The following is a 26,763-nucleotide window of genomic DNA, read 5'->3' as shown; positions in this document are numbered from 1 at the left end:
TATATATATATATATATATATATATGTCTACAACTATATGTCTAAATATATACAGCAGGTTTTATATATATACCAGGACCAGACATGACATGGGCATCCCTAGGATACATATACACAGACACATATATGCAGATACAGATATATATATATATATATATATATATATATATATATATATATATATATATATATATATATATATACACACATATATATTTGACTACACATACACACGCAGAGATATGTATAGTAAGTTACATATGTAGTACGTGCACACAATATGGAGCAGCCACTATTCCTACAGTTACCACCTTACCAACTGGAGACTGTATGAGCCACCCATACAGATGACAACCATTGCCTGCAACATATACCCACAGAGAAATCGAAGGATGTAACACCACACACAAGTTTGCATAAATGGGAAAGCTTTATGTGTGTACTATTACAGTTGTATATGCCATGTCGTATAGCTGTTTAGATATGGACATCCATATAAACTGAGTAATGTAACTGTGAAACAGTTATACTAATACAGTAGTCTGGAAAAGTTAACAAATGTTGCTGTCCAGGCCAAGGCCATCAAGTAGTACAGTAGTAAAGACAATCAACAGTAAGTAATGCAGATGTATAGTTCAGCAGCCTCTATCTACACTCTGTAGACAATACCTAGGGGGTAAAGACCTCTGTTGATGTAATGGGATGTAACTGTTGCATACGAAGGCACAACTGACACAATCACAAGCACACTGACAAACAGAACAGTCTGTATGGCAGGTGGCATCAGGCCTGCATTTAACCAAGGTAGATTGTATGGTAATGTCCATCCATATACCTTAAGGCAGCTCACCCCTGACGGTCTTCAGGATTCTGTAGCACTCCCATATACATATATGTATATATAGATATATGTATATATTGCTATATATGTATGCACATCCTATGTGTACAGATATTCCTGGTTATGTTGGTATATATGTAGATAGCAATAACTATATGTGCATACATATCTATTCTGATATACCTACTTCTGTCAATATATATGTAGATATCTATATGTATATGTGTATATGTATCTCTCTCTGTATATGTGTAGACATATATTGCTCTGTATATGTATATATCTGGGTGTTCATTTGTATATCTATGTACATATACATATCCAACTATGTATGTTGATATGTATATGTGTATGTCTATATAGATATCTGGATAAGTATATGTACATATATCATCACCATATATCCTGAACATGGAGTGCATCCCTACCTCAGCCCCTATAGTCCCAACTTCATAGTGCAAGGGGATGTCAGGTATGTATAGCAGGTATATTTGTAGAGTATTGCTACTGTAATAGGGATTGTCTTCATAGACATGGTGTGTGTGGGAGGTCACATCTGCATTTAACATGTTCCCCAGTGGCTACTGACAGACATCCTAAAGACATCATAGTACAATACCACTGCTAGCACGTACTGCTCCTGTGAACTACAGCAGAGATAATGGCTAATATATGTGGACAGTCTGACACACTCTGGACAGTCCAGCGGTATACACAAAACCCCTTAGTGCAAGACATGTGGACCAATCCTGACAATGTGGATGTTAACAGCCATGTAGATGGGTATAACACATAACTACTGGTGTGCCTGACATATAAGGCCATGTCAAACCCAGATTTGATGAATATGCTTCACCTCAAAAAATCTAGATCCCTCAGAACCACAAGGGCGGGAGACTTAAACCTTGACACGGTTATAAATAGAACGTGCTGGAGGGACAGATTCATCACCCAGAGACTCCCTATGCTGTGGAACAAAATCCCGGTACATGTGAGGCAGAGCACCTCGCTGGCCTTGTTCAAGAGGAATCTTGACCAATGGATGGGAGATCGCAGATATACCCCAGGGATTACTTCAGTGTCACTGCTTGACAGAGGCACAGAAAAATGATAGGCATAGTTTTTATTCAAACTAAAGGGGTGGCGAAAGCCACATAACTATGGGCTAGGCTTATAAATGCCCTTGGGCAGATAGCCTAGTATGAACCTATGAACCTATGAACCTATGAATACATGTACCCCCATAGGTTATGCATTCACACATCCCTGTCTGTCCTGCCAAAATAATAACCACTGGTACGGAGGTGCCATGGCCACATACCACCCACTAGATATTGACATACATCTGTACAACATCCCACTGCTCTGTCTGACATATATGACTGTTATGGTGGCCCAGCAGCAGTACATCTGGCAAGTATCTGGACATAACAGCTCACTGCATAAGTACACTAAGCAGACCTGCTCAACACTGGCCTACATTTCCTATGGGGGAATTCACATGTACCTGCATATATAGCAGGCTCCACAGGCATGCCACAGCCCAGAGTAACATAAACCTGTGTGAAAGTGCATAACCACAACCAGTGTGAACACAGTCACAGCTACATATGGCATGCTAGTGTATTATTACAGTATATTGGTTATCTGTTCAAAACCAACCTCATATGTGCTACTTGCACACTAACCCTACATACACTGGGCCATTACACAGTGTAATCTGCTGCCTGTCTGTGGTATGGGACATTTGTGTGTATGGCCCTACAAACATGTAAGGCGATAGGGTAACATACAGTGGAGCAGTATGCAACATCAGATAGAACAGGACCAAGAAAAATGACATCTACCACAGTTTGTACACAGGCCAAGGTACATATTAACAATACACACACTGCCGGCAATCACCATAAGTACACAGACCTCAGTATTGTACACACAAACACAGAATGTCCAGGATATATAATCAAATATAACCCCTACTATACATTACATGTGTAGCAGTCTGATATCTCATTGGCTTGTTATCAGATATGATGTCACTAATTATGGTGTACAGTACATATGCAGCCCTTACTGCATGACATACATACAAAGGTTGACAGGGTTGTGGCTGGAGGCACATACACAGGACCAATATTGACATGTTGCTGTGATACCCTCATACATTTACTGTTGTAACAGGGTTTGTTGCACTATATGTCCTATGGGGGATATGAAGTCAGTAACTCTCACGGCTGTCACCATCTACAGACTGCAACCTCACACTACCTTCTGCAGTTCACAGATAGGTGCTCTGTGGGTAACACCTGAAACAAAAGGCACAACACACTGGCCAGTCTGCAGATGGCCCTACAGATTGGTGTTCTCTCATAAACATAGCACTGACATGACAGGTATGAAAACATCCATATCCACACACACCCTGTTAAACCAACATTACTCCAAATGCAGTATAGCAGCACTTACAGTCTGTAGTCAGGACAGGCACATCCCCCTCCTGTGTGTTGGCCTGTTTCCACAGTGTATGTTGTTAGAGGTAAACCACAATCCATCTGAGATGCTGTTTGTCAAACAACAGATCGAGTAGCTGTTCACAGTAAATGAAAGTCCCAGTACCAACATGATGTTCCTAGATATTGGTGAGTGTTTCCATGCAATTGGCTATGGGAATGTTACTACAGTTGTTCAACATGCAAACAGCTAGAGGAGGGCTGCAATTCATGCAGAGGCCATCAGCTGATCCTGAGCATCACTTAAAATACACATGCTGCTGCCTAAGCAAAGCAGGTGTAAGTCTCCACATCCACCAGAGTGGGAGTGAGAGAGCCAGACAGAGGCACAGAAAAGACAGGGAGGGGTGGGAGAATAAAACTTAAGCATGTCAGTGTATCACACCTACCAGTACAGGGTATCAAACCCCTGATGACTATGTCATGTTATCACATGTCCATGCAGTTATTGGATACGCCATATAGGTTACATGTTGGGGAGCCTTCAAAACATTTATGTGATGGTGAGTGACATATGCAACAGGGATATAGTAGCTATGTGGTAGGTGTAGTACATGTGCCTGTCTGCATGAACAGGTGTCAGAGTCAACACAGCCACACTCTCACAGGGATGCACACACATTGACACACTTGGCAGGGCCAGTAATACAACTCATCACTAACGGGATTGGCACAGCACAGTATTGTGCAGGTATCACATGCACCACAGAGGTCATACGGAGGTTATATATGCAAGGGTATGTGGAGGTGTCTGACATCAGTCAGCATGCTTCAGTATGCCAATGGGGGTGTAGTGAGAGTGAATGTAGTGATACACATCATACACCACACACACAAACATGGGTGCCAGTACTGACATGCATGTGTGCACTGTTTCATGGATGTGTTGTGGTTGATGGTGCCAGATGGCTATACAAGGCAAAGTGATGGGTATACCTTGGCATCAGGCCACATGACAATGGCCTGCATTGTGGCTCAGGGGTGTAGTGTCTGGAATTTCCCACAGAGGTGGGTATTATATTCACCATCCAGTCACCTGGCTGACTATTGCATTTGGCCAACACTGTGCATTGCTTGCCATATATGTGTTCCTTAGTCCATGATATGGACAGTGTCAGGGATGTGCACATCTCCCACATGAATGTACAGTGACATGTGGAATTGTACCTGGGGTGTCTGGCCATGTTGTGTACACAGATCATTATCATCAGATGTGCCAATCCTGGCCTCTTGTGGTGGGAACTGTTAATGGACAGCAGGTTGACCCTGCACCTACAGTGTTAGCATGCTACTGGTATTCCCTGGTATCAGTGGCATCTGTCCATACAGGGCTTGTGTTTCAAACATGGTGGTTCACATTTGATGGCACCACAGGTGTTGCAGGTGTCCAGTAGGGAACGTGGGGGAGGTCCACTGTTGGCATGTACATGCCTATTGGACAGATGGACAGGTGCCATGCCCTCTGTAGCCCACTGCAATCACACCATGGTTACTATCAGTGGGCAATATGCAGGGTACTACCAACATAGTGGCTGTTGCCTAGGTAAGTGTGTGTGTGTGTGTGTGTGTGTGTGTGTGTGTGTGTGTGTGTGTGTGTGTGTGTGTGTGTGTGTGTGTGTGTGTGTGTGTGTTTGTATGAGACATGGGTTGAGAGTGTTTCCTGGGTAATACAAGGGTTACTAACATTGTTCAGCTGGCATTGATGTCATATTTAGGGGTATGGATTTGCACCCCAACCTCATGGCTATTTCACATCTGTTATCCATGTACGGTTGACGTTGTGATATATACTTGGCCCACCATATAAGAATTTTGCAAAACCCACTCCACATTGAGTCCAGTTGTTATACACTCACACTCACCGCCACACAGGATACAAATGACAAACACAGACACCCACACATCACATCTGAGTTTAGAACTAGAACTCCTACCTAACTAGTATATTACACTACAGCACTATGACATTATAGGATATGCCACAGAGATTAATGGAGTAGTCCTTCCCCAAAGGTGTATTTCACTGTGAATGACATCAGCAGGATTGCCAAAGTAGGGCATTTGACCTGTAGTGAGTGTGACTATCCTAAAATGCATTGCTCCCTACACAGACATAGAATCACACACAAAACATCCGCAACTGCCATGTGTGGGAATAGAACCCCTACCAGGGTTCACTATCACACTACAGCATGATGTTGTTAGAGGATGCACCATGGGGATTGCTGGAGTGCCCTTTCCCCAAAGGTGTATTTCACAGTGAATGACATCAGCAGGATTGCCAATGTAGGGCATTTGACCTGTAGTGAGTGTGACTAGCCTAAAATGCATTGCTCCCTACACAGACATAGAATCATACACAAAACATCCACAACTACCATGTGTGGGAATAGAACCCCTACCAAAGTTCTATATCACATGATAACATGATGTTGTTATAGGACGCACCATAGGGACTCCTGGAGTGCCCTTCCCCAAAGGTGTATTTCACAGTGAATGACATCAGCAGGAATGCCAAAGTAGGGCATTTAATTTGTAATTAGTGTAACTAGCCTAAAATACATTGCTCCCTACACAGATATAGAATCACACACAAAACATCCACGACTGCCATGTGTGGGAATAGAGCCCCTACTACAGTTCTATATCACACTACAGCATGATGTTGTTATAGGATGCACCACAGGGACTGCTACAGTGCTCTTTCCCCAAAGGTGTATTTCACAGTGAATCACATTAGCAGGATTGCCACAGTAGGCCATTTCATTTGTAGTGAGAGTGACTAGCCTAAAATGCATTGCTCCCTACACAGACATAGAATCACACACAAAACATCCACAACTGCCATGTGTGGGAATAGAATCCCTACCAAAGTTTTATATCACACTACAGCATGATGCAGTTGTAGGATGCACCACAGGGATTGTTGGAGTGCCCCTTCCCTAAAGGTGTATTTCACAGTAAATGACATCAGCAGGATTGCCAAAGTAGGGCATTTGAATTGTACCAAGTGTGACTAGCCTAAACGCATTGCTCTCTACACAGACACGTACACAACTGCCAAATCTGGGATTAGAACTCCTACCTACTTTATCACACTACAGCAATACGCAGTTAAGGGATGCGCTATGGAGATTACTGGACTACAACCTTCCCAGAGATGTATTTCTAGGTGGATGACATCAGCAGCCTTGCCAAAGTAGAGCATTTGAATTGTAGGGAGTGTGACTACCCTAAAAAGCATTGCTCTCTACACAGACAGAATCAGACAGACACACAAACACACACACAATTGCCAAGTCTGGGATTAGAACTCCTACCTAACTTTTTTGTTACACTACAGCAGTACGCAGTTATGGGATACACTACGGAGATTACTATGCTACAACCTTCCCAGTGGTATATTTCTAGGTGGATGACATCAGCAGCCTTGCCAAAGTAGAGCATTTGAATTGTAGGAAATGTGACTACCCTAAAAAGCATTGCTCTCTACACAGACAGAGCCAGACACACACACACACACACACACACACACACACACACACACACACACACACACACACACACACAGACACACACGCAATTGCCAAGTCTGGGATTAGAACTCCTACCTAACTATTTTATCACACTACAGCAGTATGCAGTTGTGGGACATGCTACAGAGATTACTGGGCTACAACTATCTCAGAGGTGTATTTCTAGGTGGATGACTTCAGCAGCCTTGCCAAAGTAGACCATTTGAATTGTAGTGAGTGTGACCACCCTAAAAAGTATTGTTCTCTACATAGACCGAGTCAGACAGACACACACATGCACACACACTCACACAATTGCCAAGTCTGAGATTAAATCTCCTACCTAACTATTTTATCACACTATAGCAGTATGCAGTTATGGGATGCACTACAGAGATTACTGGGCTACAACTTTCCCAAAGGTGTATTTTTAGGTGGATGACATTAGCAGCCTTGCCAAAGTAGAGCATTTGAATTGTAGTGAGTGTGACTACCCTAAAAAGCATTGTTCTCTGCACAGACAGAGTCAGACAGACACACACACACACACACACACACACACACACACACACACACACACACACACAATTGCCAAGTCTGGGATTAGAACTCCTACCTTAATATCTTACCACTCTACAGCAGTTAAAGGATGCTCCAATGAGATTACTGGGCTACAACTTCTTAAAAGGTGCATTTCACAGTGGATGACCTCAGCAGGCTTGTCATAGTAGGGCTATGGGGATTGCAGTGTGTGTTCATGGGCCATAACCCCTTCATCTAGAGGTTGACACACCACATGCGGGCACATACAGGGTCATAATTCACAGGTATGTGTATGCAGCTGCTAGATGACTATGTCTTGTACAGTCATGTTGCACAGCTAGCAATTGCACCACATAGTCTGTACTGCTGACAGATACCAGTGGCTAGTATCTACAGTGGGTGACATCTGAACCTCCTGTGGTTGTGGCTGTTTGGCTGTGTGCTGGGTAGTATAAGCCTGAATGGCTCCTTGTCACAGTCACCCTCTTCAACACATCTATGTACATCTACCTTTGGCTTATTATAGTGTGTTGTCCTTAGATATATCTCTGTATTCCTATCCACTGTGTGTGCAAAGCATGAGTGGTGCATACTGTGGAGTGTTTGCAGTAACATCTGCGACTGCCAGTTATGTCTGGTCCACTGGTGTTTGCAGACATGGCCTTCATTTGTTTAATTGTGTGAGCATGCCTAGTGTGACCTTTCAGTATGTTGCTGACTGACATTGCCTACATTTCTCTAAGGGTGTGAGCATGCCCAGTATGTCCATCTGTATTGAATTTGTGGATCGAGTCCAGGTAGTTTGTACTACAGTACATACCTTTGTGGTGTACACCTACAGGTAGTATACTGTTTCTGCAGGGTATCCATTGATCATCTGGCAATATGTGAACAAACTGTGCAGGGGATAGTGTGTACTGTAGGTGACTGTGTCTGTGCTGCTTCCGCTGCATGGTACTGCTGTTAGCAGGGATAGTCAGACATTTACCCTTATACACAGTGATGTTTTCTGCCCTCATGTACTGTCAGGTGGACATCCTTGCTCACAGTGATGTCTTGGGGGACAAGGGTGACAGCGGCTGTGTCCGGTATTATGGGCAGACACCTCTGTATTCATGGTAACTTATGCAATTCTGGAGGGGGAGCTGCAGACACTTGGTGCTGGGTTTGTGTATCCGGTTCAGCACCTTGGTAAAGTACTGGCAGAGTGTCCCATACTTGTACACCAATCAGCATGACAGTATGGCTTATCTTGCTGTGGCAATTCCTCACAGCTGTACAGATTCACACAGGTCAGCCAGGGGCTGGGGCCATGGGTCAGGACATATACCCTATTATGGTGTATGGGCAGGTGTGTAGCCACCCATGTATGTGTTTGTAGCCAGGGATAGTGTGTGCACACAGCTTGGTGTTGGACCTTGCACATTCCATGCTGCCCATGCTCCCACCCCACCCTGTTATTCTAACCTCTTCCATACATCATGCATACATTCTCTGAGACTTTCCCTAAGGGTATCTCCCCATAACAGGTGTGTGTTACTGTTGGTCCACAGGTCATGCAGCGGGACATGGTGGACATGTTACTGAGGTTTGTCCACATGGCCTTGCATATGGCTTATGTGGGGTGTGTTGTGTTGTTATTTGGGTGTCCATCACATAACATGCATTGGCAGTATGTGTGAGACACAGGCCTTTGGCAGATGCCTGTGGGGCATTAAGTGTTGCTGCATGCCAGATGTGGCAGATTGTTGCATTATGTCAGTCTTACAGTCCCAGACCACCATACAGTATATTCCCTTGAGGTGACAGGGTAGGTGTGATAGGTATTCATGCCAATATCTTCTAACAGTCTTGCTCAGGTGGTGTGGATGCTGGCAGGGTGCTACCTACAGATAGGGACACACCTGCATGGGAAACCTGCTTTGCATGCTGCAGTCTTCCACTATTGCCATATACAGGTGGGGTCTTATTGTTCCCATTTCCCACAGCAGGGATATGACCAGAGAGTTGCCTGTGGGTGGTGTTTGCATGAGCTGGGTGCATGTGTGCTATGGACACTACTTGCATCTGACACAAAAATATGCATTGGGCATTCCAGTTATGCTTGCATGTGCCGGTACATCAGCTGTTTCCCAATACGTCAGTCCTACCTCCTTTGTGATCTGTGAGTGTTTGGGCAGACAACACCAGTATCCCCCACTACAGGACCGGATAATGTGATGCATACCTGTATGTACTTTTCCAAAGGTGTGTCCATTTCACAGTGACACAATATATACTGTATGTCTGGGGTTGTTTCCCCTGTGTACTGCTTTTAAATGATGACCTACAGCCATGCCATGTCAGTCTTTCAGATGGTGACACGTATTACCACCATACATTTGCAATGGCTTACTGCTAGCTTGTGTTATACTGATGAGTATTGTGTATGGCACAGCATTTGTGAGGACTTGTCCCTGTCATTAGTGGTAGTGGGTAGTGGCCACCAGGCTTACCTCAACATGCATACATACCGACCACTCCCACACGTTATGGGACAAACACCAATCTAACACACACATACCTGCATATTGTGCAGATACTGCAACCTATCCTGCTACCTTGGCCACCTCTGTGCATCTGTGCTCCACTGGTATTAGTCCTACACATACATGTTATTACATTTCTACATAGGATTGTGGGGGGGGCACACCGGACTGTTATGACGTGTGCACATCACTTTTGGGGAGCACACCAGACCGTTACTACATAATTAAGTAGGGTTGAGGGAGTACACATGACTGTTTCTGCATACCTACACAGGATTGGAGGGCACACATGAGTATTTCTATATATCTACACAGGATTGGGGGGGGGCACACCTGACTGTTTTTGCATTTCTACATAGGATGGGGGAGCACACCTGACAATGTATACATTTCTACACAGGATTGTGTGGCACACATGACTGTTATTACATTACTACTTAGGATGGGGGGCACACCTGACACCTGCACACATTTGCTATGCTACTGGTATGTCAAGTACTCCATTGTATTCTGTATTCTAACCTATCATGCTGACCAGAGGCATACCAATGTACTACAGGTCGTAGCTTTGATTTACCTACATATTAGTTTTTGACTTCCTACCCTTCAGAACTAATACCCCACTACATGGCCTGCTGTGATCTGCCTGTGTAGGCTTGGGGGGGGGGGGTTACCCATAGGCATCATTCCGAGGCCATAGCACAGCCTTTGTTTGTGTTTGTCTATACTTGTCCTGCTGGCTGTGACTGTTGTTGGGTATGTGAACCCCCCCTAACTTGCATGTGTGATTCACTTACCTTGTGGGTGTCCCAGTATTGAGGGTGGTGGTGCAGGGCTGCCTATGTCAGATGCACATAGTACACATGGTTGAGCACAGGTAGTGTCATGTTTGGCATCCCTTTTACTGTATGTGAGAGTCAGAGTGAGGTGTTATTCCCAGGGTCCCTCCTGTGTCAGTGTATGTGCTATGCATTGCCTCTTTGCCAAGACCAGGGCATACAGGGCATGCCTCCTTCTGCCTACCGGGGTAGGCTCAGGTTGTTCCTCCTCCGATTCACTCTGTGGCTGTGCAGGCCTTAGCAATGATGGTGGGCTGTGTGGCCCTGCCCCTTGCTGTTCCTGCTGCAGCTGTTTCTGCAGGATCATATTGTGTAGCATGGCACATATGATGACAATTTGTGTACATGTAGCGGGTGAGTACTGCAAAGCTCCACCGGATGTGTCCAGGCACTGGAACCATGACTTGAGCATCCCAAACTCATGCTCTGCTGTAATTCTGGTCTGTGACTGTGCCTCATTATGGAGTTCTTGTTCGGGTGTGTGTGCATTTCTCATGGTTTTCATCAGCCACGACTCCAGTGTGTATCCAGCATTCCCCACTAGGTGACCGTGAGCGATGTCCCCATTGGCAAATCTCTGGTACAGCTGCATCAGAAGCTAGATGTGGGAATGTGGTAGCTTCCTGGGTAGCCAGCACACACATTCAGTATTATTGCACATGACCTGACAGTTGATGAAGGGGAAGCCCTTGCAGTTGATGTAGACCCTACGCTGCTCACCGGGTGGTGCCTTGATGCATATGTGCATGCAGTCTATAGCACCCACTACCTCAGGGTATTCCGCTATTTGGTGGAAAAGTTGCATATTGCTAGCCAACACCTCCCGGGTGTTGGGGAAATATACGTGCTCACTGACATGTGCTGACATGGCATCCAGGAACTGGTGGAGTACCCTGAATGCTGATGCCTGTGAGATCCCCATCATACCCTCAGTTGGCCTTTGGAAGGTACCTGTAGCTAGTATTCTTTGGCCTGCGCATACCTTAGTATCCACTGGGATGGGTTCCCCTCTGTTAGTTCTGTGTGTCAGGTGTGGCCGGCACAAGTCAACAAGTTGCTGTAGGAGGTCCCTGTCCACCCTATACCGCTCCACTATCTCCAACTCATGTAGCCCCTGGTAGGTTACCCTGGGTTTGTACACTCTTCTCCGTCTCCTCACTGTGGGTTGGTTGACAGCATTCACATCTTCACTACCCTCAGCCTCTTCCACAAGTTGTTGTATGATAGCTATTGCAGCCCCTATCATTTTGTTGTTTTGATTGTTAAAAGTTTCCCACTTGTATACACCGGTGGTGTAGAGTGTGGAAAAACCAGAGGGGAAGGTGTTTGCATAGTTTATGGTAGTTTTCTGGGCTGGGCTGGTCTGCTGCCTGTGTAATTGGCTGATTCAGATACATTTCACCTGCCAGCTATGCTAGTTCCCTTTGATTACCTTACTACTACTGTTTTCCCTTCCCATTGCCTTCCTGTTTAAGCCTGGGGGCGCACTGTGCAAACAGAGTGCTCCAATGTGCACAGAGCTGCTATTTCCTGGTTTAACTTTTTTTTTCTTCCTTTAAAACCCAGTGCAGAGCGTGCACACCAACTTAGGCAATGTAAATAGTGCTAGGTAGATTTAGACACACACCCTTGCTTAGCTGTGCTAAGCTAGGAGCAAACCCGAGCCACAGGGCTCCAGTCCACTTACAGTATGCCTGACACATCCCTATGATGCCAGATAACTTCTAGGCTTGCAGCAAGCTATTCCTACTCTTACACTGTTGGGACCTGACTAGCTTGCTGGGGAAAACTGGGATATCATTCCCCTCATTTGCATAGGATTGCCTGTTAATGCATAGTTCGGAGCCTCCCCACTTAGCAACCACAACTCACTGGCTATGTTGTCTTCTACCTGCCATTGACTTGCATGGAAGACTAGTGATTTTAGTTAGAATGCTTATTTTCAGTTTGTTTTGTTATTTTCCCCTGATCCCGTTTGCGCACCGCTGCCCTATGCTTAAACAGCCGAGATCTGCTAAAAAAATAAAAGATTATTTTTTTTTATTTTTTAGGTTGTTTGCAATGCCAATGGCCTTAAACCTGGCCATTGGCATGCATCCTGACTGATATGCAGCCTTTATTTGGAGCTGTCACGGCTCTGTTTTGGATTTTGCAGAAATGTACTTGGTTACTAACCAAGTACATTTCTGCAGATTGCACTAGTCCTGCAATGCCAGTTGCAAGCTTCCTAGATCGCAAATTCACCTCATTTTCGTGGATTTCTCTTGCAAATGGGGTGATTTGCATACAGGGGCTTAGTCCATGCAGGACTAGTGCAGGAGCGCTCGTGCATGCCCCTGCTGGCTGTTCCTGGATCGCACAGCAGACATATTGCCTGCTAGAGCTCCTGCACTGATCTTGCATGCTGTGCAAGGCATGCAGAATCTGGGGATAGTGTGCATATGCATACAAGCATCTTGTGTCATACGTTTTGTACACCACTGTCCACATGAATCAGGTAAGTGACTGCTGATGTATGCATTTAGTACATTGCAGTCTATTAGGTACTCCTATGATCAGGATGTGTAACAGTATTGTGACTCAAGACAGCACTACAGAGCACAACAATGACTTTGTGCTCAATAAGGTATTGTATGCATATAGCTATATACTAAGGTATATTATACAATACTACCCTGGCTATTAATGCTGTGCTCTTGCTCACATTCTTGTCTTGGAGTGACTTCTAAAAGCTTTCACTCCTCAAACAAGACAGTGGACCAGAGGTCACTGCCATATTATGGCAATAAAGGCATCTGGTGCTGTGTGAGCTTCAGTTGTTGCGAGATCACCAACATTACTGAAAGAGGGGTAGGACAGTTCTAAGCAAGATGGAGGCCTAGATTTCCAGCTCCATAATGTGATAAACCTCTTCAGTAATATTTTACTTGTTTGCTTTCTTTAGAACATGAAAACAGAATGGAACCCAGAAGTCACCTTTTTGATGGAACAGTTTAAATCCATGTCTTAAGAGGAGAAACTAGTTTTACTTTTTGAATGACTTTCTACAAGCACATAGAGATGGGGTCTATCTTGAAATGGCCAAATAGCAGCAAGCTCAACTCATTTTGTTTGACACTAGGGTTATGGAGCAGGGCATCCAAGTAACTGTTTCAAAAGATCAAATCAAAACATGGCAAGAAGCATTAACATTGATAAATCATTGCACAGAATTCATGGAGAATACATGGATTCATAGGACATAATATTAGAGGATAGTAACATAATAATGTTCATTACATAGATTAGTAATCTATGAGCTATGGTCCTTCCAATGCCGATTTTAAGTACTTTATTGACATATGATGAGAGTAGAGTTTAGGACTAACTATCAATGATTAGCCAGTTTCTACTTATGACACACTTCAATGAAGTAATGCATCCTCCTTCTTTCTATAATCCTTATACTGACAGGATTCACATCACAGAGTATGTACTGTATGCACTGAGATAAAAAGGTCCCCCCATCATATATTAATGACCATGACATCTTATCTGACAAGATATTGACTGACACAAAACAGACATAAACATGGTTGTGTTCCATGGGGTAGGCATGCTAACTCAGCACTACTTAAAGGAATCATATATGATAATTAAGGGAATGCTGTCAATTAAACAGCAACTTTTTTCAATCATGGTATAACTCAACTCTGAGTTATCTAGTCACACTTGTTTTGCAGGAGTATGCTAACAGGATGATATTGGCAGGATTCAAGAAATGTCAGACATTTTTGCAGAGGGCTCAGTATAGACGATGCTTAACAAAAGACAACAGTGATTCAAACAATGTTTTTGGACTGTGAAATTAAATCGGAGGTGAACAAAGTAAAGCAGCAAGACAGATGAAGTACAGCAGGTCATCTGCAGACAAACAAAAAAAAAAGCTAATAGGCTAGAAGTGAGAGTTCAAAACCAATGCACAAGGGGCTACAAGGAAAAGGGGACTCTGTGGTACAAGAGTAGCAAGCATTTCTCAACCACATTTATAGTAAGTGAAATGAACCAGAAGAGTGCGGTTTATGCTGGATAAACAGGAATATCAGTCTGGGACAAGACATGGTAATGGATTGCCGCAGGACCACCAAACAGTAGCAGCTCATCAGGAGAGACAGAGAGAGAATAGATAAAGTATGACCTGGACTGAGTTGTTCTCATGCCATTCTAGGAATTCAGAAAGCATAGACAAATACTCCTGGATCTAAGGAAGGACTAAGGTGTTTCAGTGGGGATATCTAATCAATTCCAAGGAACTTCTAGAAGGAGCAAACAAATAACATGTTTCTACTTTTGGTGAGTGTCATGCAGATTTATTTAAACCAGGTATATGGGGGAGGGGGCTTAGGAAGGCCTGTAACTGATTTCTAACTCAAATTCAATAACTTTCTATTCTACTAACATGGCATATATAAAGCAGCTAACAAAACTGAACAGAAGGAAGAAACTGTTGCAAAAAAGAGTAAAATTCCATGAGTGGAGGAGCTCCCTGGTAAGCCTCAGTAAGAAGCTGAGATCCCTTATAAGATCCTCCAAAGCTAGGTATGAAAAAATCACCACTGATTTTAAGGGAAACCACAAAGCATTCTTTAGCTATGTCAAGAATGTCAATGGCAGCACCCAGATCTGCTCTGAGTTACAGCACGACGGCATGAAAATTACAGAACCAACTGATATTGCCAACATCCTGGCAGATAGGTTCAGTGCTAACTTTACCCCCCTCTCACCCCCTAAAGGGCTCATATTTATAAAGGAATAATGCAGAGTCTCTGTAATCACATCTATGCAGGTAAAAGCTGCATGCTCTAAAACCAAAAACACAGCATCCATGGGACCGGACAACATCCCAGGCTGCATTTTACACGAACTTCAGAATGAACTGGTTCCCCACCCAAGCACCATGTTCAATCATAGTCTCACATCAGGCTTTGTGTCCACTGAATGTTGCACAGTTACAGTTATCCCACTCCGCTCTATTAGCCTGACGAGCCTGGTCTGCAAGGCCATGGAATGTATCATCATGGAACTCATAAACAAAGACATTGGTAACCTCCAAACTCTGGACCCCACCCAATTTGGGTTTGTGAAAGGCAGATCATGCCTTCTAAACCTGATCGACTTCTTTGAGGCAGTCACCAAAGCCGTGGATGAGGGTAAGGTGGTTCACACAGCCTATCTTGACCGTGCCAAGGCTTTCGACACCATCCCCCATTTTGGAATTATAGCTAAACTCACTAAACTAGGTATAAATCCCTACATCACAAGATGGGTTGCCAACTGGTTCAGTGACAGAACCCACACTGTAAAAGTTGCAGGCTCCAAATCTGACTTCAAACCAGTGACAAGTGGAGTACCACAGGGTTCAGTCCTGGGACCTCTCCTATTTGGTATCTACTTTTCTGAAGTACAGGCTAACACAGAAGGCCTCTGGCTAATGAAGTTCGCAGGTGACTGCAAACTAGGAGCCATAGTCGAGTCCCCAAATGATGTGGACATCCTGTAGAAGGACCTCACTGAGACAGACGCCTGGTTTCAGAGGCATGGCCTCAAGCTCAATGCCAAAAAGTGCATTGTCATCCCCTTTGGTAAAAACTCTGTACCCATGAACTACCACATAAATGGCAGTCTACTTAATGCCAAATGTGTGCTAAGAGACCTTGGGACTCAAGTGGACAGTAGTCTCTCCTTTGATAATAACATTGCTACAGTAGTCAGGAAATCCTTCTATGTGGCACACCTCATCACAAAAGGGTTCTCATCCAGGAAAAAAGAGGTCATTGTTCACCTCTACTTGGCACTCATTAGAACCATTATAGAGTACAATGCCCCTTTTGGAATGTACCTCACAAGACTTCTGCAGCAGCTGGAAAGGCCACAGAACTACCTCACAAAGATGATTACTGGCCACAAACAGATGCCCGACACTGACCGTCTCAAAAAACTCCAGCTTTACTCTGTAGCATATCTCCTACTCTGAGGAGATCTCTGCTAACATATAAAGCTATGTTAAACCCAGAGCTGTTGGACATGCTACACCTAAAGAAATCCCAGTCCCTCTGAGCTACATGCTTTAGGGACCTAAACCTTGTCACCACAATAAACAGGAAATGCTGGAGGGATAGATTCCTGTCCCAGAGACTTCCTATACTCTTGAACAAGATACCCATCTATAACAAGCAAAGTTCCTCATTAGCACTCTTCAAGAAAAATCTTGATGAGTGGATGGGAAATAGGAAATACACCCTGGTTATCACTTCTGTGGCTCTGCTCAGCATAGGCACAGGAAATTAACTTTCTTGGGAGGCGTAAGTCATGGAACCTTGTTGGCTAGGCTTACTTAGGCCCTTGGGCTGATAGCCTAGTACCTACCTATTAACCTATGAACCTATGAGGAATGCTATGCATCATACATGACCCAAGTTTTCATGGAATATGAGCAGCTGTGAGGATTACTACCACACTGTTGTTAGTTATTGGTACACATGCAAGAGACAAAAGGGGTTGTTAAATGAAAAGGACTGTATGGTACAGACTGGTCTATATATTTAACTATCCATCATTAACATCAACCACTTTTTAAACATTTTCTACATCTGGTTATGGGGTACTGTTAATTGTTGCCATCTCTGTCAGTTCACTGCCGCTCTCCTACCTTCTTCAGCACTCACGCCTGGCTGTCACATGTCATGTCTCACACAATCCATCCATCCATGTCTTTGATGGATGCCCTCATTTCCTCTTGCCTTTTTCCAGTCTGTCCAAAATTTTCATCACCAGATTATCTTTTGTTTTTCTGCACATGTGCACAAACTACCATAATCTGTTCTCTTTGCCCTCTGCAACTGGAGCTACTTGGGCTTCTGCTCTGCTGTCTTCATTTTCTCATCTGTCCAGCAGTGTGGAACCTACCGCTGTCTCAAGCACATCATCTCCTTCATCTCTAGCTTATCTGCTCTGCCTTCACTGTCCACATTTCTGTAGCATATAGTACTTCAAATCACACTTCAGTTTTCTACATGTTTCTTTTCAGATTCTTTGGTATTCTGTTAAACATTACCCCTGATACTCTGAAACAGTTGGCCTTGGTCCCTCTGATTCTAGCTTTGTTTATTCAGACATCCTTTCTCCTCAACTATCCCTCACAGATACTTGAAGATGTATCTATCTCAGTTGTCATCTTCTTCTGATTTACCCCATTTCCTGCCATTACAGCTTTATTATCTATACCCAGTGTCATCTCATGTGCCTGCAGTTTTACATTCCATTCCTCAGTTATTTGCTGAAGTTATTGTTCAGAATATGACTGTAATGCCACATTGCCTGCACACAGCAGCTTTGTTAAGCTGTGCCCTCTGATCTGTATGTTAATGTAGGCTATAACCAGTGTCTGCGGGTCTAAACACTGCTTGTATTTGTGCAATTTGTTCCCTAAACATAGCCTGCACTAGTTCCACCACAGGTTTTTAGTCTTTGAACTAACACATGACTGTCCAAATCAGCTTTTTTAGAACATTGTTATATGTTTTCATCAAGTCTTGGAATACACAATTGTACTCTTTCCTCATCTCCATCTTCTTCTTCTTATACATTTTCTGTCTGCCAGTCTCATTGCAAACACTAGGTTGGTTGAGTTGCATCTTGATCTGAATCTGAATTGCTCATGTCATTTCTTACTTTCTGCTGCTCTGCATATTCATTTATCAGGCTCACCCTTCTCTAGCACTTTCATGCAGTGTCACAGGATTTTGATATATCTCTACTGCTCATAGCTAGGCATGCCCCATTTGTTCTTGTACACAGCCACTGAGTGCTTATTCTCCAGTTATCTGATACATCCATCCTTTCTTTCTTTCCATAATATGAGTATCTTCAGGAGCCCTTCTTCTGCTAACTCACCAAACATGTTGAACATATATGGCTTGAATTCATCTCAGCCTGCCGATTTCCCTGACTTCGTTTTTCTAAGTGCTGTTCTTAATTTTTTGAGGTTTGTTCTTCCTCTTTCAGTTCAGCTGCCCATGCAGTAGTATAGCTGTGGGGTTTTCTTTATTCAGAAGCCGCTAGAATGACATCTTCTGTCTATCTTTTAGTGAACATCGTAGACTAAATCCTTTGCATGCCTTACTCCAGGACTAAGAAAGATTATTACCATCAGCCCTAATTATGCAAGGCTCAGTGCACAATACTGCAGCAGTGATTCAGGGACATGATGAAGCCACACTGAGCAACATAGCCCATTAGTGTCTGCACTAGTGTTCATCTTCCAGCCCATGCAAGACATTAAGCACACATTCATGCACATAGACAAACACACACACACACACACACACACACACACACACACACACACACACACACACACACACACACACACACACACACAGATACACATGCACATATAGAGACACACAGATAAACACACAGATACATATACACATATAAATACACACACACACTCACTCACATGCACCCATGCATATACACATGTACACAGATACACATGCATACACACACACACACACACACACACATATATATATATATATATATATATATATATATATATATATATATATATATATATATATATATATATCCCTATCACATTGCTGAAATTTCAAAACTCTGAATACAATACGGCTGAGACCATATCTCCGAAGTTTGAAATTCTGAAAACAGAAAAAAAAAAAAAAACTTATCTGTACATTTCTGCAGGGGGGGGGGGTGGCAAGCCCCACTGCACCCTCCACACCCCCTGCTACTTAAATATAACAACTCCGAGATCACACTACAGTGAGAAAAATGGCAAATCCCAGGTTCCACACTGTACAGCGATCCCAATAGACAGCTGTCGGAGTTTCAAAACTTTGGAGATATGGTCTCGGCCAGCATCATATTCGGAGTTTTGAAACTTTGGCAATGTGATTGGGACTTATGTATATATATATATATATATATATATATATATATATATATATATATATGTGTGTGTGTGTGTGTGTGTGTATGGGTCTACTTCACATGACTGAAATTTCATTTGACTGGCTTTCATTTGACCAAGACCAAAATACCTAATTTTCAAAATACTGAAAACTCCTTTGACTGAAACTCATAATACTGAAACCTTACAATGCTAAAGTTCAAAATACTAACTTGTAAACTATAGACATGCACACTTACAACATCAATGACTAACTCTTTCCAGAACTTAAAAACTACTTATGTACCCTCTTATCAGAAACTGGATGATATAAAACCAAACTTGGTTGGGAGCTATGCCCCCCACAACCTCCAACGTGGGGGGCTGTGCCCTCACCCTTCCAACTATATATACTAACTCCAGGATCATGCTACAGTGGGGAAAAGGGAATATACCTTTTACTTACCTTGCAGTAGTCTACACGCCACCACTACTGCTAGGAATGCACAAAACATATGCCATATTACTTGAGATACTTCCCATAAAAATGTAAACAGACAAAACTACATGTAGACACACTACAACACTACTTTCTACATGACTATCGGTATTCTGACAATCAGCACTATAAGTTACAGTAATTATTTTTATTACAAGCAAGTCACAGGAGAAGGGAAACCCATATCATGTCTATGGCTTACATTTCAGTATAATGAGATTCAGTCAAATGAGTTTACAGTATTCTGAAAATTCGGTATTATGGTCTCAGTCAAATGAAATTCTGTCAAATAAAATTTCAGTTATAGGAAGTAGACCCATATGTATGTGTATATATATATATATATATATATATATATATATATATATATATACAGACAGACATGCACACACACATATACACACACAGCTACAAACATGCCCATAAAGATGAACACATGTTCATATACTCACATGGCTTCAAAGTACTTACCTACATTTGTGACAATGGTCTTAATTCTTCCATTGATGTGAGCAGGTGTATTCCATCAATAGTTAATGTACAGTTTTTGAATTCACACCCCAAACAGCATGGCAGAGCTATGCTCTGAATTGCTCAAAATGTTATTTATAAGCCAGAAATATTTCTGGGGGTGAGCACAAGTCTAATTGACATCCCGTGGACTGTCACATTTGCATGCATCATCATCAGTGAGACCACTGTCTGTGCTACTGGCTTGTTCCCTCATAACACTGTAGCAATAGAGTAGTTTCTGAATCTTGACACACTGCGAAAACCTGTAGAGGATAAGTTAGCACAGTGCAATATACCTTTCTGAATCACAGAGGTTATATTTCCACTAATGGCCAATTGCTTAGTAACTGAACCCTTGATATTTATTATACTGGCCTTAATAAATTAACGTATCAACAAATTCCCAATTTTCCAAATATTTCAAGTTTCTTGATGTGTAAATAATTCTACATGTTAGTTATAGCTCATGCAATTAGTTTTACTTACCTTCTTATTAAAATGTCTACAATTTTTCATGTCTACAGTTTCTTTAGTCAGAAGTAGCATGTCCAGAACTTGTTCCTCTCTTACCCTATACATATTCTCCATTATAGTACCATCCATTTATTTCATCATGCATTCCTGTATTTCATCAATAACATAGTCAGCATTACACAATATTGCTAGCAGCTAGTTTTACATATTTAAAACACCACAGCAGTACCAGGCAAAGGTGTAACAGTGAACCAGTAAACAAAAAAACACCAAAAATGCATGATGAGCACACCGATTCAATTGAACTGGTGTCCTCATCGTGCATTTTTGTTGATTTTTTGTTCATTAGTTTTTCATATTATATTTAAATCCTGTCTTCCAGTTGTCTTCTTGTTATACAATTGCAGTTATACCATTCTTACTTTTATCTACAAGTTTCTTTATACCTCTTCTAAGCTCTTATAAAATCTTTTCCTCATTTAGCTTTTCAATAGTTTCTCAGTAGTTATATTTTTTAATTATCCCTTACTTAAACTTTTTAATCATTTTTCTAAGAAATCACTTCTTCACCTCTTTATTTTTTCCTTTATTATATAATGCAGAAACACATTTTTCTGAAATCATCCCTTTTTAACCATGATTATATTTCATTTTTCTTTTTCATATGTCTGATATAACATCATATTGTTCTCCTTCCTCACTAACGTCCAGAAAAATGAAACAATTCCTCCTTTTAACCATTCAAAATATTTATCTTTTTGTTGTATCTATCATTTTTTAATATTTTCATGCATTTCTTTCTCTTTTCTATAAGTTGTGTGTTTTATTAATTTAACATCTGTTAACGGGGAAAGTCTGACTTGGAACAAAGCCAATTTTCAGTGGAGGCTCAAGGAGAAATGCTCGAGACACATGTCTTTATAACGTGGGAGGAAACTGGAACACCCAGAGCAAACCCACACAAACACAGTGAGGATATGCAGACTCTGCACAGAAGGCACCGCAGCTGAAAATCGAACCGGAGAAGCTCCTGCTGTAAGATGACAACATGTCCGCTGCACCACTTTGCTATCCAAATATATATAACTTGTTCCTCCACCATTCTCTGATATTCTTCAGCTATTTTACTATATTTATTTCATTTTTTATCCATCTCACTATCCATGCCAGTATCTACTCTGTTGTACTTTTCTTCAACACTATCAACTGAAAAATTTATTTTTGTTATTGTATTTACTATGGTGCTGCTTACTGTGATGGATTTGAAGTCTTCTTAAGACACTCAGTCTTGCTGGCTGGATTCTGCTGAAATTAAAGTCTGGTTATAGTTGCATTCACAGTCTGTTGCATACAGAAACTTGCAGAATATACACTGATGAGAGAATATACTTTGCAGCATCAACTTAGAGCAGTAACAAATAACTTTTTATAATAAACCACATGGACTAACATTGCAGCTTCAAGTACTGTTCCACTTTACTTTTCATATAGTACAGATGATGTGAGAGATATAACATTTACCTCATGACAAATGTGTCCCTTCCAGTACCCCTAACATAACTGGATTTAATACAGACTTTATATATGTTTTTAGTTAAGCACTCCCTCTTGGTTTTGGAAAGATACTGCCTTGATGACGCAAATGCTGACTTATCTGTTCTTGTGCAAATGCTGATAAGTGCAAAAACACATATTTTTAAGGAAACGCCTTGTGGATAAACACATGTCCTGTTGTCCATTCTTTAAAGAAAGCAGATTAGTTTTTTTTCTGATATATCCTGTTCTTTTTTTTACATTCTTGCCAAGTCTGTAAGAAGTCAGCTTTCTTGATGTGTGTGTAATACACTCATAAGCATGTTTCTTATTTTTTTAAGCCACAGTCATTTAGTTTGGATGCTAATCATATATTACTAAACTCTGTTTCTACATTTAAGCAAGCTTTATATTATTCCTTATTTATGTTGCATATTTGTAGCAAAGTTACTTTCAACCTTAAAACCTTGTTGAGCATAATCTTACAATTCCCTCTTTTTATTTTAAAACATATTTAAAACACTTTATACTGATATGTTTTTTTGATCACATTATATAGAAAACACATTAAGAAACAAAATCTTTAGTCTTCTTTTGATACAAGTGAAAATGCAATTTTACAATGATATCAAGTATTATTACCAAAACTGAATGTATTTAACTTTTTCTTTTTGCAGACTATTCTGTGAAAATATTTCACCAATTATGAACTGTGTCTGCTATAGTTTTATTTTTTAACTAGATTAATTTATTGTTTTGCAAACACAGAATTTCATTTATGACTTAGAACTCTTTCATTAACTCTTTGCAACTGTTGAATTAACCCCTATCAATGAGGGGCACAGGTGGAAACCCTAGGACAAATTTGTGGTTTCCCATCCACTCATCAAGGTTGTGCTTGAAGAGGGTCAGCAAGGTACTCTGTTTGACATGTATGAGAAGTCTATTCCATTAGCAGGGTAGCCTCTGGGAGACAAACCTGTCTTTCCAGCAGGTTTTGTTGATGTCACATATTAGATTCAGCCCTTTTGAGCAAGTAATGCACGAGGAGTTAAACTTGTGCTTATAGAGCTTTTCTAGTAGGGCAGGGTCAGAGATTGCCTTGTAGGTGAGACACAGATCATCCCTTAGCAATCTGTATGATACCAAGTAGAGTTATAGTGATTTGACCCTGTCCTCTCAGGACAGGTGTTGGAGGCCATGGGTTCTCTTCGTGAGGTTTACCTGTGGCCTTTCCAGTTGGTGCAGATGTTTGGAGAAGTACATACCAAACAGGGTGTTATACTCAATTATTGGTTTAATGAGGGAGGAGTATAGAGAGTAAATAACCTCATTTTTTTCCTGTGTGGAATCCCTTTACTTATGAGATGAACCAAGTAAAAGGCTTTTCTAACCACTTCTGCTACAGGATGTTCGAATGTGAGATTTTTGTCAACCTGAGTGCCCAGTTCTCTCACCACAGGCTGTGTACTTAGGGGGTTGCTGTTTATTTGGTAATCAGCAGGGGCCATGTTTTTGCTGAATGGTATGATGATACATTTTTTTGCATTTAACTTGAGGCCATGACTTTGACACCAGTCATTAGTTGATGTGAGATCCTCTTGCAGTATGTTGACATAATTTGGGGAGTCAGTGACAGCACCCAACTTATAGTTGTCTGCAAACTTGGTCAACCACAGGCCCTTTGCCTTTCCCTGGTCCTCTGAGAAGTAGATGCCAAACAGCAGGGGTACCAGGATAGATCCTTGGGGAACTCCACTAGTGACAGGTCTGCTATTGGTGGTGGAGGCACCTATTTTGTCCTTGTGGGTCCTGTTAGTGAGACAGTTGGCCACCCACCTGATGAGATAAGGATTTACACCAAGTTTGTGTTAGCTTTTCAATGATGCCCAAGTGGGGGATTGTGTCAAAGGCCTTGCCAAAGTCAAGGTAAGTTGTATGTACTGGCTTTCCCCCATCCAGGTCCTTGGTGACAGTCTCAAAGAAGTCAACCAGGTTAAACAGGCATGATCTATCCCTGACAAATCCAAACTGTGTGGGGTCAAGTGCTTGGAGAGTTCCTATGTCCTTGTTTATGAGATCCATAATAATATGTTTCATGGTGCTACAGATCAGGCATGTCAAGCTAATGGGGCAATAGTTTCCAGGGTTAGTTGTGGCACCACCTTTGTGAAAGCGGATGACAATGGCAGTTCTCCACCCTGCTGGAATGAAGTCTGTACTTTGACTGTGGTTGAATATGGTGCTCACTGGTGAAGCTTGCTGGAGATCATGCAGAATACCACCTGGGATACTATCAGTTCCCATGAAAGTTGTGTTCTTTGCCTTGGATAGTGCCTTTAACACTTGACCTATGGAGATGTGCGGTGCAGGACAGTTATCAGGGATTTTGAAAAGGCATTTTTGGGGGGACAGGGGGATGAAGTTTGTACTGAACATATCTGCTAGCAGGTTATTATTATTTATTTACATTTGATTACCAGGAAATTCTGTCTGAACACATGTCCTTTTTCAGTGGATACCTGGGAAGAAAGGCTCCACAGATTTTACATGAGTAATAAACATTCAATAATAAGGTTGTCTAAGTCAACAGGATCAGTGTAAGTGATACCGTTAAGTACTAATTTGGAACAAACCTGAGCTTTGCCATGGAGGTTCCTGATGTAACTAAAGAAGGCTTCATGGTTTCCCTTTGTTTCAGAGGCTAGTTATGATTCATAATTGGCTTTGGAGGTTTTCACTAGTGATCTAATTTGCTTGTTGAGGCAAAGGAGGCAGTTTTTCCAACTTGCAGTTTGTTCCTTTTTGCCCTTGGAGAACAGCTTCTTCCTTTTGTTGTAAAGCATGTTGATAGAGGATGTCCACCAGATAGGTTTGTGTTTCCTTGAGGAGCAGGTTTAGTTCTGTTGGGTATGACTGAGCCCATGCAGTTGTACAGGTGCTTGTATACTGCATTGGTGTACTGTTCAGCATAGTTGTCTGTATCCTCTGAGGGAGGCAGCGGTGCAAAGCTACTGATACCCTCCCTTAGGAGGTTGTAGTCAGCTTTTGAGAAGTTTTATTTAGCCTGATTATGGTTGGGGGCTTGAGTGCAATAAAAACTTTGAATGAGAGAGACCGATGATCTGATCTCACCAGGGAAGAACATACTATGGGAGTGGTGCAGCAGTCACGCATGCTGGTGAGAACCAAGTCCAAAATATTATCTTCCCTTGTGGGGGATGTTCTAGTGTGTTAGAACTGATGAAGTCAAGGAATCATTGGGTGAGTGCATTAGTGCAAGAATTGTTCACCCAGTCTATGGTGGGGTAGTTGAAGTCACAAAGGATCAGGGTGTTGTGGGGTACCTTGATGGAGTCAAGTAGATCCAGGTAGGAGGAGTGGGTGTCCTGAGTCATGGAGGAGGGTCTATAGCTGGCTATAACTTGGATGGGTGTCTTACCAACTGTCAGTTGTACCTGGAGTAGTTCCACTGTGTAATGCTGGCAAACCAGACTGGAGGTGTGCCTGTCCTTAATGATGTTAGAGACTCCACCGCCCTTAGTATGCATGACCTCATTTTGAGTCAGAATGTGTGGAATGAGGTATAGCCTGGTAAGGCAGGGGTGCTCTCTGCAGTCCTCAACCAAGTTTCCATGACCACACAGATGTTGGCATCCTCCAGTGCAAGGAGAGCCTCCAGCGAGTGCATTTTCAGGTTAAGGCTCCTTCATTAAGCAGCAAGACCTTAAATTTGTTTTTTGATAGATCTTTTATGTTGGAAGATTTGTCTTTGGGACATTGCCTAAAAAAGGCACAGTGAGGGAGCCAAGAACCAAGGCACAGGGGGTGAGAGGTTGGCATAATGGTTAAGGTGTTTGCCTTACAGACACAAGGTACAGGGTTTGATTCTCACATGGGGTAATTGGCTAGGCTTAAAATGACCCAAAAGGGCAGTTAGCCTAGTACTAATCTATAAATCTATGAAAACCTTGGCCAGGATTCAGAATCCCAGGAGTGACAGGTAGAGGCC

This window comes from Protopterus annectens, chromosome 3.part0 (assembly GCF_019279795.1).
Source record: "Protopterus annectens isolate FY-2018-M chromosome 3.part0, PAN1.0, whole genome shotgun sequence".
NCBI lineage: Eukaryota > Metazoa > Chordata > Ceratodontiformes > Protopteridae > Protopterus > Protopterus annectens.
Note: the sequence above shows the minus strand (reverse complement) of the source record.